This window comes from Petaurus breviceps, unplaced genomic scaffold (assembly GCF_028583685.1).
Source record: "Petaurus breviceps papuanus isolate PSGF00001 unplaced genomic scaffold, PetGlider_PUasm1.0 79, whole genome shotgun sequence".
Lineage (NCBI taxonomy): Eukaryota > Metazoa > Chordata > Mammalia > Diprotodontia > Petauridae > Petaurus > Petaurus breviceps.
The window spans coordinates 28720054-28738553 of NW_027186523.1; positions in this window are offsets into that span (position 1 = coordinate 28720054).

Sequence of the window (18500 nt, forward strand, 5' to 3'; positions counted from 1 at the left end):
ACATACATACATGCATATATACATACATATGTGCATTTATATGCATATATTATATATGTATATGTGTGTATATACATACATATACACATATGTATAGAGAGAGGAAAAAAAGACAAGAGAGAGAAAGAATAGAAGACAAGACAAGGGAAGAGAAGAGAAGAGGAGACCCATACTGATTTTAGTGTATTTTCAGTAGTAATAGATATGTTAATATCCAGAATGACAACATTATCTTTACAAAACAATAAATCCTGTTTCAGCTCTCAGAAGCAGTAAGGAAAGAAATGGCCTTATTTCTTGCTTTTATCCCCACTATTCTCGGGTGTTTTTTTTTTTCCTTTCCCTTCTACCCCTTTTTCTTTTTTAAAATGTTGAAGCTACTTCCTTGTTCTAAGGGGCATAAAATTAAATACAACAGTGAAAGCTAGCAAGGTCATCCTCTGACCCAAGGAACAAGGGGTGAAATCTAAGTGACAAAATGAAAAGAAAATCTAATTTTCTGGTTCTTAGTAGTCATGAAGGAACTTTGCATTTTAAAGCTATGGATGACAGGAAGGTGATTATTTCTGTCCTAGCTTTTAACCAAAAAATGTTGTGTTTGGAAGGAAAATTATAATTAGTGGCTAAGTAATTTTGCAAAAAAAATGTGCTTATGAATTTGGGAGCTTTGAAAGAGCTAATTGTGATTTATTTTTCCTCAGATAGACTAATGGGTACTTATTTTCCTGTGGCATTTTAATGGTCTAATTTATTTTTCAATTTTTCTCTTTCTAGGATGATATGATACCTTCCATCCTTCTCTCCTACCTTTCTTCCCTTCTCTCTCTTTTTTTAAAGTTTCAGGCCATAATAATAGGAATGATGATAATAATAATGATACACATTTCTTAAGTATTATTCCTTTTTCCTAAACTTCTGAGAAAAATTCTGAGGGGGTAACTTCCCTCCAAAATTTGAAACTAAGCTGCTTTAATTATCTCTTGACTATGGTGACTTTTCATTTGTTCTGTTAGCCTGGATTACAAAGGTAGCATGTTTATAGTCTCGGGAATGACTGCCCTCATTTTTTAATCTTTTGTCTGTTGCATACTTAGTAAATTAGTCTGAGTGCTGGTTTAGCTAGGTTGGCTTTCAAAAGGTATCCTGGAAGCAGTTTGGAAGCTTTAGAAGGGAAAGCAACCACGGTCTTTAACTCAAGACTGATAAACTGATGGATACAATGACTTAAGGTTAGGTTTCGTGTATTGGAACATGATATAGTTGGATAGTCATTTTTTTTCATTACGATATGTGGAGTTATAACAAGCTTTAATTTCAGGTAAGGCATATTCGGTTAAGAGCAAATATGGGTGCAGCAGTGGCATAGATGACCTTCCACCCAACCAGAGGTATGATGTGGTCTGGACATGGAGGAGTCCATCTCCTATAGAATCTCAGCTCACACTCAGAATAGGAATACATGAGAGGAGGCTTGGGAGAAGGGCAATCCAAAGTTAATGTGTCTTGTGTTGAGGTCAGAGTTGGGAGGGCAGGTTCAGATGTGAAAAAAATTCACTTAGATGGTTTTCCCCTAAGCAAAGGGAGTTTTATTGATGCAAAGGCAGTGGGCTAACCCTGGAAGAAGTACTAGAAATTTACAGATGACAGAGGCTTGTTTTTATAAGGACAGGATAAGGGAGACAAGGGCAAATTTATGACACAGGATGAGGGAGACAAAGAGCTTTGTGATCCTGGATAAGGGGGAAGTTTTATGTATTCCAATATAAAGGGAAGAGACTTTAGGACTCTCAGACTCAGGACCAGCCTACAAGGTACTGAAAAGGCAACCTTTAATATTAACCCTTAGGGAACCTTTTTATCTACATCACTTGGAGGTGGTGGCTTGGGGTTGTTTCACAGCATGCTTCCCTGAAGTGTAAGGAAATCACTTTCTATAGGGAGACAACTCCTTTGAATACTGTGACTCTCAAGATGTCAGCAGTTTGGCAAATAGTACCAGTTGCCTGCATGAAAATTATGGATTTGACAATTTTAATCATTTACAATATGAATAAGTAATTTGATAAAAGTTGTTTTGTCTAGAACCTAAAACTCTCAATATGATAAGACTCAGAAATAATAATTAGGTCTGGTTTCCATAAATAAACTCACTATGACTTCCAACTTTTATTTAATATGCTATTGACTTAGAATTCTGATAAACTTAAGCTATAGAAAGAGATTTACCACTGGATTGGGAAGTTAGAGAAGAGGATTACTCCATTGAAAAATGAATACTTCATATTGCTTGTATTTAAACATAGGTAGACAGGAATGGCATCAGAAAGTAACTTATTGTCCCTACCACCTATTTCAAGAATCCAATTTATTATGAGACAAGGCTACAGAATAAAGGTTTCTATAACCTATTCATACAAGTGACTGTTAAAGGCAGCCCCAATTAATCAAGGGCAACCAGGTGGCACAATGAATAGACTGACAGGCCTGGAGTCAAGAAGACATCTTCCTGTGTTCAAATCTGACCTCAGACACAGTTCTGTGACCCTGGGCAAGCCACTTTACCCTGTTTGCCTCCCTTTCTCATTTGTAAAATAAGCTGGTGAAGGAAATAGCACACCACTCTAGTATCTTTGCCAAGAAAACCACAAATGAGGTTATACCAAGTCAGATATAATTGAAATGAATGAATGACTTCAATAGCATGGTTATTCATAGTGGAAACAATTACCCATTTGAAGGCAAGGGAATATAGCAGACTCAGGACTAGGATATGGGTTTGTTTTCTTTTGCTCTTGCTAACATAGGGAACCAGCAAGTGAGTGGGCCTGTAACATTTTTCCCCCTTAGTAATTAGAGAAATTTCCTTTAAATCATGTGGTAGAAGCAGTACCTGCCATGATCATTACCATGCAGGTTAGGCTAGTTGTTGTTATTTGTTTTCCCCTAATAGCAAGAAACCTTTTCCCAAAGGAACTAAGGCTCAAGTTATATATTAAAGAGCCAAGACTACAAGGACCCATGCCCCTAGGACTTGCCTGATGTCCCATTGCTAAGCAGATATTTTTCCTCATGGAAACAAAGTAGAGTTGTGTCTGTGATTGGAACCTTAGTCCTTGAACTGAAGGGGTGATTTGTCAATGATATCTTGTTACATGGATTTGAAACCAAGCATGGCAGCACATGCAAAATGGAGTAAGCTGAGTCCAGTTTCTGCCATCCATAAAGTAAGGCTTTGGGAGGAGTTTTGTACTCTGCCCTCCAACTTTCCAAGAGACTGAGGGAGGTGGTATCATTCAAAGCTTGAGTTAGCAGCATGGTGGTGAGTTTAAAGTGATGAGCTTATCCCAGGAGGGTAACTTATTTCATGGAGTTGAAACCAGACAGGGCAACAGATGCACAGTGTTATAATAGAATTTATAAATTTCTTTAAGTTTGCAAAATTCTTTAAATTTATTATTTCTTTTCATCTTTACAATAATCCTTTGAGGTAGGTACAATTTTATCATCATATTACAGATTTGGAAACTGATAAGCATTAAGTGACTTGCTCAGGATCATAAATTAATAAAATGCAGGACTTTGTGACTCCAAATCTTTACCCACTACATGAATAGTGAAGCATTGTCAACCTGAAGAAAAGTATCTAGATGACATATAAAAGTCTTTCTTATTCAAAGCATCTTTAATGATATCTAGGTAAATACTGATTTTCAAGTATGCTTATAATCTTCCCATTCCCGTTTTATCTTTCTTTCCATTATTACATTATCTCACATCATTTCCATCTTTCTTCTCCCATTGATTGAAGCATAAATAAGATCATTATCATGACAACAAAAGTAGTCATTATTCATGAATGGCTTTCCTGACAAGACTTTGTTTCTAACTAGGAGCCCCATCATCTGTAGACTTAATGTCTTGTCTCCCTCTTTAATGTTGTGTTGATACTATTTGTTTTTTGAGGGGATTTGGGAGAGATGACTGCAAGTTTCCAATGACTTCTTCTTTCCCAACCAGATCTTCTCTTCTGATAGATAAGTAGAGTTGGCTGGGGGAAAGGAGGAGAAAGGAAATGACCACATTGGCCATATCTGAAAACATGATTCAGTTCTGAGCAGCTAGGTGGCACAGTAGATAGAGTGCTGGTCCTGGAGTCAGGAAGAAGTATATTACTAATTTTAAATCTGGCCCCACTTCCTAGCTATGTGACCCAGAGTAAGTCACTTAACCTTGTTTGTCTCCGTTTCCTCATTTGTAAAATGAGTGGGAGAAGGAAATAGCAAATCAATCACTCCAGTATCTTTGCTAAGAAAACTCCAAATGGGTCATGAAAAGGCAGACACAACTGAAATGATTGATTAGCAACATGATTCCTTTAGCATATTCCACCAATTCTATGAAAGAGAGATTAGGCATGCTTCACAATCAATCCTCCAACATCACAATCAATAGTTGTGTTAACAGACTAAGAAGACATAATATGAAAATATATTATACCTTCTGGCCTAGTCTTAGAAGTAGGTGAATGTCAAATAACTTTATAATTTCCTAAAACTGTCATTCCCTTGAACTTGTTGATAATTCTCAGCTAATTTGAAGGCAATCATTCTCTATTAATTGGTCAGTTCTTACATATCTTGAAAGAACCATCAGTAAGAAGGTCAGTGTCACCTCAGGGAGGATATACATATTATCTGGGAAGTATCTCTCTAGAGTAATATCAGCATACCTATTAACCTTTTTAAGAGTGATTCTATGAGTTTATGAATAAGAAAAATCTATTCTTTCAAACTCAAGAGGTTTTTAGACAGATGATCATAGATGTAATGCCTGGAGGAATCTCAGAGCACAAATACTCTATCTCCCTCCCTTTCATGATAAGGAAACTGAGTCCATAAAGACAATATAAGAGATCACACAGATAAATGACAAGAGAATATTTGAACTCAAGTTGTATGACTCCAAAAGTGATGCCTTTTCCCCTGTAACACACTGAGAAGGTGGCTTCATTATTTCATTCATTCTAATTAAAAAATGTCCAAGGTCCACCCACATTAACTGACTTCACATATCTGTTTTGAGGAAACTATTTCTACCAATGTCTTATAAAGTTGCCTGGGCAACTCCCATGTGCAATAGAAAGCATAAAATAAAAGTTTAAAACAAGTAATAATGTTTATACTATTTTAAAAATAAATGTAAAATCATACCTAAATTAAAAAAAACTCTAATATAACTATTAGTAGATTCCTACTAACAGCACATTTTGAATATCAGTCATTGCAATTCCAGAAGGCTTTCATTTATGATTAAGTTATTTAATATTTACCTGCAGAAACATCAAACCACTCATTATTTTTACTTGGATTTATTTATTTATTTTACTTCATTTCATATAGAAAAATAGGACAAATTTTATTTTTGAGTTGGCAAAATGAATTAATAATTAGACTTCACACTTCACATTGAAAAATTACTTGTTGACATGGAATATGCAAGGCATTTAAATATTATAAAAAGATTCTGTACATATTACCCATACCCCATTATCTTTTATAACTTAATTATATACTAACTTCAAAATTTTTGCATATTACTAAGGGTTAGAGATTGGATCTGTGGTTTCTTTAATATGGGAAACTTATGAGTTAGAAAATTCATACCAATACAAAGCAACACCTTCTGTGTAACTTGAAATCTAGAACAGTGAAATGTTTAGTGAAGCAGCCAGAGTCACATAGTCAGTATATACCAAAATTTAGACCCTGGTCTTCCTGACTTCAAACCTGATTCTCTACCCACTATGCCACAGTTACTTTCATGGCGAAGCAATAACAACAATAAAAACAACAATGATAATTCATATTTATATAGAATATTTTATTTTTTCCAAATACTCTATCAGTTAGGGAATGCAAATATTATTTTCTTCAATTAACAGCTTTGAAAACTAAGGCTCAGAGAATTTAAATGCCTCTAACCCTGGTTAACACATCTAATAATTGTCATACTGGGTCTACTGATTCTAAGTCACACACTTTTAACTGCAATATGCCACCTCCCAAATTTTATTAGACTTATTCATGTCCTCATTACAAAGATATGCTACTCTCACCTGTAGGAACACATAATTTTAGCAAAAACGATTCCATTCAAAATCCCCCAACTTGTCTACAAATCTGTTTATGACTTTGCCTATGATGTCCTCCTTCTCTTGATCTCTAATTATGTGAGATTCTTTCTTAACCTTCAAGATGTAGCTTAAATCCCAGCTTCTTCATTTTATGTTCTCTCCAATATTCTCTCTCTCTCTCTCTCTCTCTCTCTCTCTCTCTCTCTCTCTCTCTCTCTCTCTCTCTCTCTCTCTTTCTATCTCTCCCTTTCTCTCTCTTTCCCTCCCTTTCTCTCTCCCCCTCGCTCTTCTTCATTCTCATAGCTTTTAGTGTTTCTGTTACTCATATATTCTGTATACTTTATCAATAAAGTAATCCTTCTGTTAATAAAAATGATACATTCCGAGGGCATCGATGATTTTCCAAAACTTTGTTCATAGAAGGAGAACTATGGGAATCATAGGCTTTTATTGAGGGTGCCACTGTAATTTTTAATCTTAAAACACTATTCTTAGAAATAATTTTAATTTTTGAAGTTTTTAATTTTTATATAATACTTGTGCTAATTTATTCTTTTCTTTTCTTTCTTTTTTAAAAAAAGGATTTCATTTTCCAGCAATTTTATGGTCCCAGTTTTCCCACATCATCTCCAACATTTATAATTTTTCTTTTTTTTGTCATATTAGCAAATCTAGTAGGTGTAAGGTGGCATTCAGAGTTGTTTTAATTTACATTTATGTAATCAATAACGATTTAGAGCATTTTTCATATGATTATAGATAACTTTCATTTCTTCATCTGAAAACTTCCTCTTAATGTCCTTTGACCATTTTATCAGTTGAGAAATTGCCTGTTTTCTTATAAATTTGACTCAATTCTTTATATATTTGAGAAATGAAACCTATTTTAGACATGCTTGCTGTAAGGGTTGTTTCCCAGCTTTCTGCTTTCTTTCTATTCTTCGTTGCATTTGGTTTTGTTTATATAAAAGCCTTTCAATTTAATATAATCAAAATTGTCTATTTTATATTCAAAATGTTCCCTATCTCTTGTTTGGTCATGAACCTGTAACTCACTTGACTTCTTTAAGAATTTGAATGCTATACCACTATGCACATGTTCAGTATTGGTATTACTTCATTATCTATGGTACCTTTTAGCAAGACGTGGGTTCCTGGGGTGGCTAGGTGGCACAGTGAATAGAGCACCAGCCCTGGAGTCAGGAGAACATGAGTTTAAATCTAGCCTGATACACTTGCCACTTACTAGCTGTGTGACCTTGGGCAAGTAATTTCACCCCAATTGCAATACTTCTCCCCCCCAAAAAAGATGTAAGTTCCTTCCTTATCGCTTTTATTTATTCATTCATTCATCCACTTATTTATTTATTTATCCTTTTTGGAGGGCAATTGGGGTTAAGTGACTTGCCCAAGATCACATGGCTAGTTTTTGTGTTAAATGTCTGAGGCTGGATTTGAACTCAGGTCCTACCACCCCTTTATTACTTTTAATTATGTCTATTTTTGCTTCTACTTCACCTGAGATCAGGATTACTACCCCTTTTAATGAGTTGTTTTCTTCAGGTAGCTTTTGTACTTTTTTTTTTCTCTTTGTCCAGTTGTACTTTTTAAAGAGTTGGTTTTCTTCAATGGGTTTTTGTATTTCCTTTTCCATTTGGCCAATTCTGTTTTTAAGTAATAGTTTTCTTTTTTCAAGCTATTGTCTTTTTTTCATAATTTTCTTCCGTCACTCTCCTTTCTTTTCTCAATTTATCTTCTGCCTTCTTTATATGATTTTTAAATTCTTTTCTGATCTCTTCCATGATTTATTTCTGGGTTTGAGACCATTTTCCCATTATTGGGGGGAAATTGGACATGGGGGGGGAGGGAGTCCTGGTGTTGGCTTTGCCAACTCCACTCCCAGGATCTACCACTGGTTTGCTGAGGTGGGGCTTGTTGCTGGCTTCCTGGGAAACTTCCTGTCCTGGATTGTGCTCTCCTTCTACTGAAGGGAGAAAGACCTCTCCTGCTTATCTTCCAAGTTTCCTGGGCTAAAAGACTCTTTCACTCCCATCTATTTGCTGGTTCTAGTACTCCAAGATCTGTTTTGGGGTGCTATTTTATGGTTGTTTGCAGATGACTATGGAAGAGTTACAGCAACTTACTGCTTACTCTGTCATCTTGCCTCCTTGAAGCTTTCTTTTTCTAAAATCATCAACCTTAAAAAAAACCTCAGTTTCCCATTTTTCTCCCTATCAGTTAAAGTTTGAACTTGGTACTTCATCTGAGATACCCAGGCCTAACCATGCCCCCACCCCCAAATCCATTACCACTAATTTTCCTTTTGCTTATATTTTTCTGGACAACTTGATACAATGACAATATTCATATTCAAGATAATTTCAATTAATTTCAGGAACAAAATCCAGTAACACTGTCCCAAATGCTTTCCTGGGTCAAGAGGTCATAGTCTGTCATCAGTCAGTAACATAAAATTCTCTCCAGAGGGCAATTGAGAATTCATTTTTTGAAGTGGAAAATTTTCAAATATGATATCTACTTTTACAAATGAAAATACAAGATTTATATTAAAAATATATACAAGATCCTATATTAAAATTACTGTGGGGTGGTGAGTCAATAAATAATGATGACATCTTTAAGGAATCTGGCATCTTCCATCTGAAATGTCTTCTATATTAGTATCATTTCAATTATTACCTCCAAAGTCAAACATAACTTTTTTTACTATAGCCTTTTACAAGAGGTAGAAGTTTTCTGTGCCTTGCAAAATATACAGAGAATGTAAAAAAAGATGGAATACAGTATATAAACTACATTTAGTGTAGTATAGCTCTCTTGGCAAATCTTTTTTTCCAGGAAATGGGCCTGACCTGAACTCTCAATCTAATAGAAGGTCATTAAGTTAGACACCACTAAGTCTTACATCAGGGACAAAAGTTATAAACTCCTGACATGCATATCACATTTTAGCAAAGACTTCTTTTCTACCCCTCTGTCTGTCCTAGAAACGTCTTTGCCTGCATCTCCAGCAATGCAGCCACTGCTTGCATTGTTTATGCCTCATGTGCTCCAATATATTATAAACAAGTATATTATCATGTGATAACAGTATTGCAAACAGAATAAATTGTGTCTGCCTCAGGTCCTGTGCCTGAGGAGGTTCAGTTAACTACAGTATCAAAAGCACTTTGCCATAAAGTGAATTCACATGCCTATAAAAAGTTGATGTAATTTTTTTTCTATAGTGGTCTTACTACATGGGGTGCTGAGGCAATGTATTTGAGAAACAGTTACCATTGATACTCAGAAAAATCAATAAAGTCCTTTGCCTAATTGCACCTCCATTTTTAAACTTTTTTCTTAGAAGTCTCCAATTCAAGTATTTTAATAGACTCCTTACTGAGTGAAACCAAAATAACATAAGGCCCTTAGAACAGGTCTATGAGTACAAGAGACACTTAGTAATTATTAATTGGGGAAATGAATGGAATAGGTGAATGAATGAGCAAATACAGCCAAGAGTGTGTTTATAAAGCCTTTGGAAGTTGTAAAAGTAAATTGTTACTAGTGTCAATATTGGGTGCATTGTATTCATACCTTCACTCCACTCTACATAATAGTTTGCAGAGGGGAGGTGATAGGGTGTGTGGATCCTAGCTTCCCCTACCTAATCACAGATAAAAAGTAGAGGCAGCTAAATGGGTGATTATCTCCAGTCAAAGCCCTTTATTAAATCACAGTCTGGTTGTTAGCTGTTGGACAATTCCCAAGAATATAAATTCACTATCATGCTTGACCTACTAATAAATTTATCTCTTCCTCGAGTATCAAAAATAGACAACAACACCTGTTCTTTAAGCAAAAGGATGAGTGTTAGAAAATTGTCATTTCCTCTAAGAGTAACCCAGAAAAACTTATGAACCAAGGATTATCCTCTTCATTTTTTTTGTGTAGGGTTCTGCCTGGCCTTTCCATAATAGTCATATACCTTGGTAATGGGAATTATTTCCTCCTATAAAACTCAACTCTTCACCTACACAGATATTCCTGTTTAGTACCTTACAAGATTCCCCTGAAACATGTAACATCCAGTGGTGATGATTTGCAGTCGTTTGTCTCTCAAAGAGTGCAAGTGGATACCTTTCTGGTTCATCCACTTAAAAGGGGGGAAGACCCTCTTTGTAGGGATGGTTTGGAATATAATGGAGAGTAATTTCTTACACTCTAAAACCACATTGCAATAGATATAGGTATATCTATATATGTGTATATATATATATATACTTTTATATCTTTATATAGCAGAAAACTTATGATTGGAAAATAAATTAGAAATGATATTAGTAAATCATGAGTCCAATATAAATAACTTATTGGAAAACAACCTAAGAATCATACCTGTTTATAGGGAATCTCTAGATTTTTCATCATAATTCAGCTATTTCCTGTAGATATCACAATTAAGGGTATATTTACGGAATAATAGAAGGTATACAGGTTATTAAACTTAACTTCTGTGTATCAGTAGGACAGGATACTAGCCATTGCAGATGTTGGTTCACCCAATAGATCTCTTTTTTTGTGTTAATATGCCTACCTTTAAATGAACAATCAGGAGTACTTCCCACTTGCATCTGTGTTTTCTGGCTGATGGCATCATAGATGCAATCTCTTTTGGTACATCTGTAGTTGAGAACCCATTTTCAAGCCAGAAGGCCAGCAGATACGAATAAATATCAAAATCAGGATTTCCTTTTCCCCTGAAATTTTAAGTGAAATCACAATGGAGAAATGGGGTCAAAACAACTTTGTTTTTTTTTTCTCCTAATAACTTGATTAAAAAATTCTTTATGCATCTGTTATGTGCATAGCACCTGATAATTTTTTTTAACACATACTCACTTGACTCAAAATTACTACTTGCTCTATGTCTCTTTTGCCATTTCATAATTTTATTCCCTTTTATAAGGAGAGGTTGATCTGTCACCATGAATTTTAGTAGATAAAAAGTCATATCATTTTTTGGAATGACTTCCAGAATTCAGGACTATATCAAAATAGTCCCAATTTTCCTTCTCTCCATGAAAATTAAATAGTATACTAATCTACTTCATTGCATTTTCTAAGAAATTTCTACCTAGGGGAAAATGCATATGAACATTTGTGAGAATGTGTATGTGTATATATGTACACACATGTTTATATATATACACATACATGTATATTTATATACATACACAGACACATGTATACATATTTATGTTTCTATATATTCTAGAATTTAGGGCTTACTAATAATTTTTCATTGAATTCTCTCTGATTTGTTATATTATAGAAGATAGGATATAGGGTTAAACCTGGGACCTAGAGTTGATGGCCTGAGACAACTCTTTAGTCACTATTTATTTACCTGTTCCAGTAAGGAAATTCACCCTGACTCTGTATTCTCTATCTAAAATCATACTGTAGGTTTTTAACATTCTATCTCCAATATCTTGAATAACTCCCATTGCAGTTTGTTTAATTCCTTTCTGAGAGCTGAGATAGACCCAAATAGTTTGTGTTAGCTGTTGGAAGGTTACTGGATTACATTTTTTTCAGAAGTTCTGATTGATAGTTCAAATTATTTGAACTCTGTGTATATAAAAAGAGACACAGAGACAGAACAGATTCAGTCCCCTTAGACATGTTTTTGGTCATATAATGCAATATTTCTTAGGTATGCTTCAGTTTAGTCTCCAAACCTTACCACATAATCTTTAGTATGCAGTTGTAGAACCATGCCTAAGATTCTGATTGTCAGACGGTCACAATTCACACATCCAGGTACATCACTATAGAGGTAGGGATATGTTTGTCTGAAGGACAGCATCTAACTTACAAATATCCTTTTGAAAGTAATTAGTAATAGGGCACAGCGTTCCTATTAGTATTCTACAAATTTTAATGCCTAGAGACAAGAATTCTTCTCCCCAAAGTCTTAGTCTTTATAGTTGCATTATAGAGTGTCTTGCAAAAATAAAAACATTTATTTCCATTATCCTCAGGAAAACTGGTATTAATTATTATTTTTAATCATATTTCCAGAGTGGATGCTAGACAAAAGATTCGAAATTTGTTGTCTTATTCACTCTCTTAATGGGGAAAGAGAAGTTCAAGTTATATATGAAGTCCTTACTCCTTTTCCACTAAATGCTGGTTACACAATGATTGTCAGAATACTGTAATTGTGAATAAAGTCATTTCTCTAAAAGAATAACAAACAAATCAGAGAAGCTATGCAGATTAGAATATACCAGACAATACACACAGTAAGTGACCTCTCCCACTGAGAGTGAGATATCTCTGCTCAACCTAGAGAAAGAGAATTCTGACTTACAGGGAAATTCCCCAAAGTCTCTACTATGAGAAGCTGGGAGTGAAGGACATGATAAAGGCACCAACCCCACTACAAGTTTACTTCTTTCGAAAGTCTACCTCTCTCCCCAAGAACCTCTCCCTGAAAGAGTATGAACTATATATGTGTGTGTGTGTGTGTCTTCTTAAAGCCAGAAACCAGAAAAGCACCTCTCTGCTTAGAGGCTCCCACTAACTCTGCCCCTTATAGAGCAGTAGAGAGTTGAATAATTCATCTCTCCACAAAAGAGGAGAATCCATATCCAGGCTGGAACCTCAACTTACATTTGTAAATCCCAGTTTTCCTTTGTATGATAATGTAAAAGGATATGATTACTTTGAAATCTTCAAGTAAACCTTAATTTTAAAGAACAAAATCTAAATGAATCTTTTTAAAAAATAAGTTTAAGTGTATCATGAGAGAAAAGAGAAACTAATCAATTTTGAGTCAATGGAAAGGAGATCATTTGGTTTGATCTCCTATCCTCCGTTCTAATCTGAGTATTCTTTTTCATTCATTTCATCCTTCCCTTCAACTTCAGAAAAGTAGTTTTCCTCATTGTCAGAGTTACCCCCTCAGGCCTTTACTTACTCTCTCATCTTTAAACTTCATTATACAGGTTCCCTTTCTCTCGTGCCTCTTTGGGTTTTGCCTCTGTGTTGGGCGGGCCCCTTGATTTTACAAGTATCCTCAGGGCTCCTCCATCCAAACAACAGTAACAACAACTATTTTCTTGATCTTGGCAGCCCCTTAAGTGTTAATTAGTCCTATCTTTCTCCCTTTTCTTCCCCTTATTGCCAAAAAAAAGTAGACTATATTCACTGCTTCATTTTTCTACCAGCTAACTCCTACTCCCTTTATAATTTGTCATTCATCTTTACCACTTTACTGAAACAACTCTCACCAGTATCACTAATAACTTCCTAATCTTCAAATTTTAGGGCTTTATTTTTATCCTCATCCTACTTGACAATTCTGTGGTATATTACATTGTGAATCAACTCATCCTTTTTAAACTTTCTCTTGTCTTTTTTGATTTTATGTTCTTGCTGTTCTCCTCCTATCTCCTTGATCACCCTTTCTTTTGTTCTTTAGTTGATTCCTCATTTCTTTTCTGAATGCTGAAATATGGGTGTTCTCCATATTCTGGCCTTTGTCCTTTTTCATTCTACTCTTTCCCTTGGTGATGCCATCAACTCCTCTGCCTTAGATAAATTCCTTACAGTACTTTATGCTTCTTGATCACTAGCTGTGTGACCTTTGGCAAGTCAATAAATCTCCATTTCCTCGAGTGTAATTTGGGGATAGTCACAGTACCTATTTAGCAGGGTTGTTGCAATGATAAAAAGAGACAATATTTGTAAAGCACTTAGCACAGTGTCTAGTACAGAATAATGCAATATAAATGCTTATTTCTGTCCTCTTTTCCTATTCCCAAATATTCTTCATGGCACCCGGTCTGTATCTCCAGTAATTTTCTGGAAATATCCACCTTAGATATTGCATTAGTACTTCAAATTCAACCAGTTTAACAAATAACTTGTATTTTCATTACTTCTCTCTCTCTCCTTGCTTTTTATTAATATGATCTTGCCTTTGTTTTTATAAATTTATCTTCCCTCTTCCTTCCCCAATTGGAAAATAAAATGAAAATAACACATTTTATCATACCATAACAACTATGCACCATTCATCAAAACAGATAACATTTGCTAAGTACAAAAATGTATGACATAGTCTTCATTTTAAGTCTATCACCTCTATAACAGGAGGTGGGTCACATGCTCTGTCTTCAGTCCCCTGGAATCATGATTTATCATCACACTGATCACAGTTCTAATGTTTTCAGAGATGTTTTTACTTTGTAATGCCTTTCTCATTATATTAATTATTCTTCTTGCTCTTCTCACTTCACTCTCTGTTAATGGCTTTCCAGTTTTCTCTGAAACTATTTAATCATTTCTTATGGAATTATAATATGCTATTGTATTCCAATACCATACTTTGCTTAGACATTCCTCAATAGGTAGGTACCACCTTAGTTTCCCATTTTTGTTATCATAAAGAGAGCTACTGTGTGTATGTATGTGTGTGCATGTGTGTATATATATATATATGTGTGTGTGTATGTATTTCTGTGTATGTGTGTATGCACATACAAACATACATATATAAGTATGTGTGTATGTATGTATAATCCATATGTATATCTGTATTCATATGAGTTTTTTCTCCCTTTTTTGTTGTTGATATGTTTGGTATATGGGTTTGGTAGTAAGTGGCTTTGGGGCCCAGTTCCAAATTGCTTTTAAGAATGATTGGACCAATTTGCAGCAATATCAATAGTGAAATGCATTATTTCTCTAATTCTCTTGATGTTATCCTCCTATTCTTCTAGGTTCATAACCTTGCTGTCACTTTTTAAGTATTCTTTTGTTTTCCTGCCACATCCAATCAATTCATAAGTGCTATTGTGTCTGCCTCCAAAATCTCTATCATATGCAACATTGCATTTGCCCTTATTCATTTCACATTGATTTTCACTTAGGGTATTTTAATAGCCTATTAACTCTTCCTTCTGTCTCTGGTCTTAGTATTCTTCTAATAAACCTCCATATCAAAAGCTAAAGTAATCTTCCTAGTACACTGTTATAATAATGCAATTTCTCCACTAAGAATACTACATGGCTCTTTGTTGCCTATTGAACTGCTAATTACAGCATTCAGGTTCCTTCAACCTTGAATCTACCTATCACCTTGTCCCATGCCACCATATTCCACAAATTCTGCCCTCCAATAAAACTGAAATACTGGGAGAAAACACCTGAAAAAACAATAGTTCTCCTGCCTCTTCTTGGCTCCATGTTTTTGCCCAAAGCAACCCCCATTCCTGGAAAGCACCATGACTCTCACTTCTTTGTCTACAGGAGTATCTACCTATGGTGAAGATCTAATTCATATGTCACTCCAGTATTCTCTCCCCCTTCATTCTTTATCCATGATTTTCTTAGATCTCACCTTGTTTATACATGTTATGGTATCTTATTTTATAGTTATTTTTTGTGCTTATTCTCCCTCTCTAACTTTAAATTGTAAGATCCTTGAGAACAGGGATTATGGATGGTTAACTTTGAATTCCTAGCACCTAACAAAATGCTTTGCAATTTGTAATCACTTATTAAATGTAAGTCATAATGAAAGTTACATTTTATGTTTCCTTTTTATTTATCATCCCAGCCTCTCTCTCTTTTTTTTTCCTTCTGTGGTGCTGTCAGAGATAATTAAGAATAGACAAAGAAGTTTTATATTATTGTGGCACCAGACATATTTACAGATTTCATAGAAATATGTATTGTGTAGGTTTGGGGTGGCAAAACTTCCAGCTAGAATGCAAGTGTCTCCAAATAACCAGTGTGGTAACCTCAATGGCAGTAGTCAAGGGGTAATAGAATTATTTCCCCAAATTCCAATATTCTAGTAGTCCAATGGATCCAATATGATATCATCAGGGCAGCAATTCCATTTCATAGCTTCTCCCACCCAGCTGCTTCACTATGGTGTGGAAGTGGACCCTGCTTTATACACTAGAGCTCAAGCTCTGGAGTTCATATCATGCTGGAATGACTCTGAGTATAGACTTGACTGTATCTCTTTCCTGAAAAACAAACTAACCAAGAATGAAGAACTTACCACCACATTAATGTAATTTTTATAAATTACTTTTTCATAGCAAACCCAAGGAAGTTTCCCAAGTAGTGCATGAGAAACACATTTTTTTAATTGTGGATAAACAGAACTGATCATTCATTGTTAGAGTTAAATTTGGAAAACTGATCATTCAGCAACATGTCTTAACAAAGGGTTAAAATCTAACACTATCAATCAACCAAATGACCATCCATTTATTAATAATCTGCTAGCCATATTAATAAAATAAAATTATTAATTTACTCAGAATCTATGTCTCTCATACCTTTATATCACAGTTATGGCTAACCACAAAGGGACCAGAGACTTTCACTCTCGATTCTTAACAACTAGGTCCCCTCAGTTGGACCCATGTGGAGAGTTTCTCCAAAAGCAGAGTTCTCTGTTATGACTCTGGCTGTGATCTGACTCTCCCTTTTACCAGTAAGTAAATTTTATCTGGGTAAGCATATATGTATCTATATGTCTGTTTTTGGTGTTTGTGCTGCAACTTTTTTCCTAATTTTCACTGTCTCAGGGAAGCAGTCATCAGGTAGCTGCTTCTATTGAAAAATATCCTCTGAAATAAGCTATATGGGGATGAAAGAGAAAACCTGTGTACACGGTAAAGGACCACCTGGGAAATTTGGGGTATTATGGATATTCAGCTTATGAAACCAGTTCTTTGTTTCTAAAAGGTGAAAAGCAGCAGGACAAAAAGGAGTTGTCAACAGTGATGCAATTTCAAAGCCCAACATTATTATCACAATTGCAGATCACCTTGGCATTGGAGATCCTGGATGATATGGAAACACAACACTAAGACCTCCTAATATTGACAGGATAGCCAAAGGGGTGAGGAATTCACTCAACGTTTAACTGCATATCCACAGCATACGCCAAGTAGAGCAGCTTTCTAGACAGGTCCTTACTGTGTTCTTTCAGGAATGGCTTCATGCTTTAAGGTTGGAGTGTTCTTATTTTCAGCTTCTTCAGGTGGGCTGCCTACAAATGAAATCACTTTCCCCAGCTTTTTGAAGAACCAAAGCTCTACACCCTAAAGGAAAGTGGCATCTTAGGATAAACTGTAATAGTAGAGATGACTTCTTTTTTTTTTTTTTAAAGCAATTGGGGTTAAGTAACTTGCTCAAGGTTACACGGCCAGTTATTATTTCTGGGTGTGGTGCTGAGTATCTGAGCCCGGATTTGATCCAGGTCATCCCGACACCGGAGCCGGTGCTCTTACTTGCTGAGCCACCTGGCCGCCCCATAGAGATGACTTCTGTCACCACCATTTAAATAATGGTTTTGACCACTTCTATTGCCAGTGACCAATTTGAGAGATTGCAAGCCAGGATCATCACTGGTTTACCACAGTCATTCATATGTTTTTCATTCTCCTGCAACTTGTTGGCATTGTTCTTGTCACTTTGGAGGCTCTCAATTCTTTGGCCTGTTTCAACTCCCTCAATGGCTATTCTTTTCCTGGATTTTATTAGCAGTCACTATAACTGGACTCTCAGCCTGTTTATTTGTTCCAGCCTTTAAACTGAGTCTTCATGAGGAAACATGAAGTGGTCCAGCAGCCAATGTCTTATGAAAATCTTCCTCAGAGGTTGACCAAGGAAGCTCTCAAGGTAATAAACAAGTTGGTGTTGCTTGTGTACTGGGATTTTGCTCATGAAAACTAACATCCATTTCCATGGTGACAGTCAAACCCTATCCTTAGTTTAGGCTTCTTTTCTTTTCCATATTCAATAGGTATCCAGAGAGATAATAAAATAGCAATGGGGAGGGTAGTTGGTCTGAATAAAATAACAATATTAAATTTTTTAAAAAGTCTAAGATGATCTGGAATACTAGAGATTATACATATATAAGTTTAATAAATCATTGGACTTATTTCTCTTAATGCTATCAAGCAGATGTCACTTTTGGGAAATCTCTAGAAAAAAAAACACAAAAAAATAAAATATCTCTTTACCTGATCTTAGTTCCTCTGCTCAAGGAATGAGATTTCATTTGTTTTACAGTGTCTGGCTAAAGAATAGAGACAACAAACATGCTAAATATTTAACCCAAAATATAAGCAAAGGAAAGCATGCTAGCTCCAGATAATATAGTCTTTTTATTTGCATTTTAAAGGAGCCATTTGTTAAACTTCCAAGCACATGGGGTCACTAATTAAAATACTGGAGAAAAGGAATGTCAAGAAAGTTTTGCTTTCATTCTTTTAGAGGAATGTCTTAAAACCACAGATTTCTGTTCACAGGTGGAGAA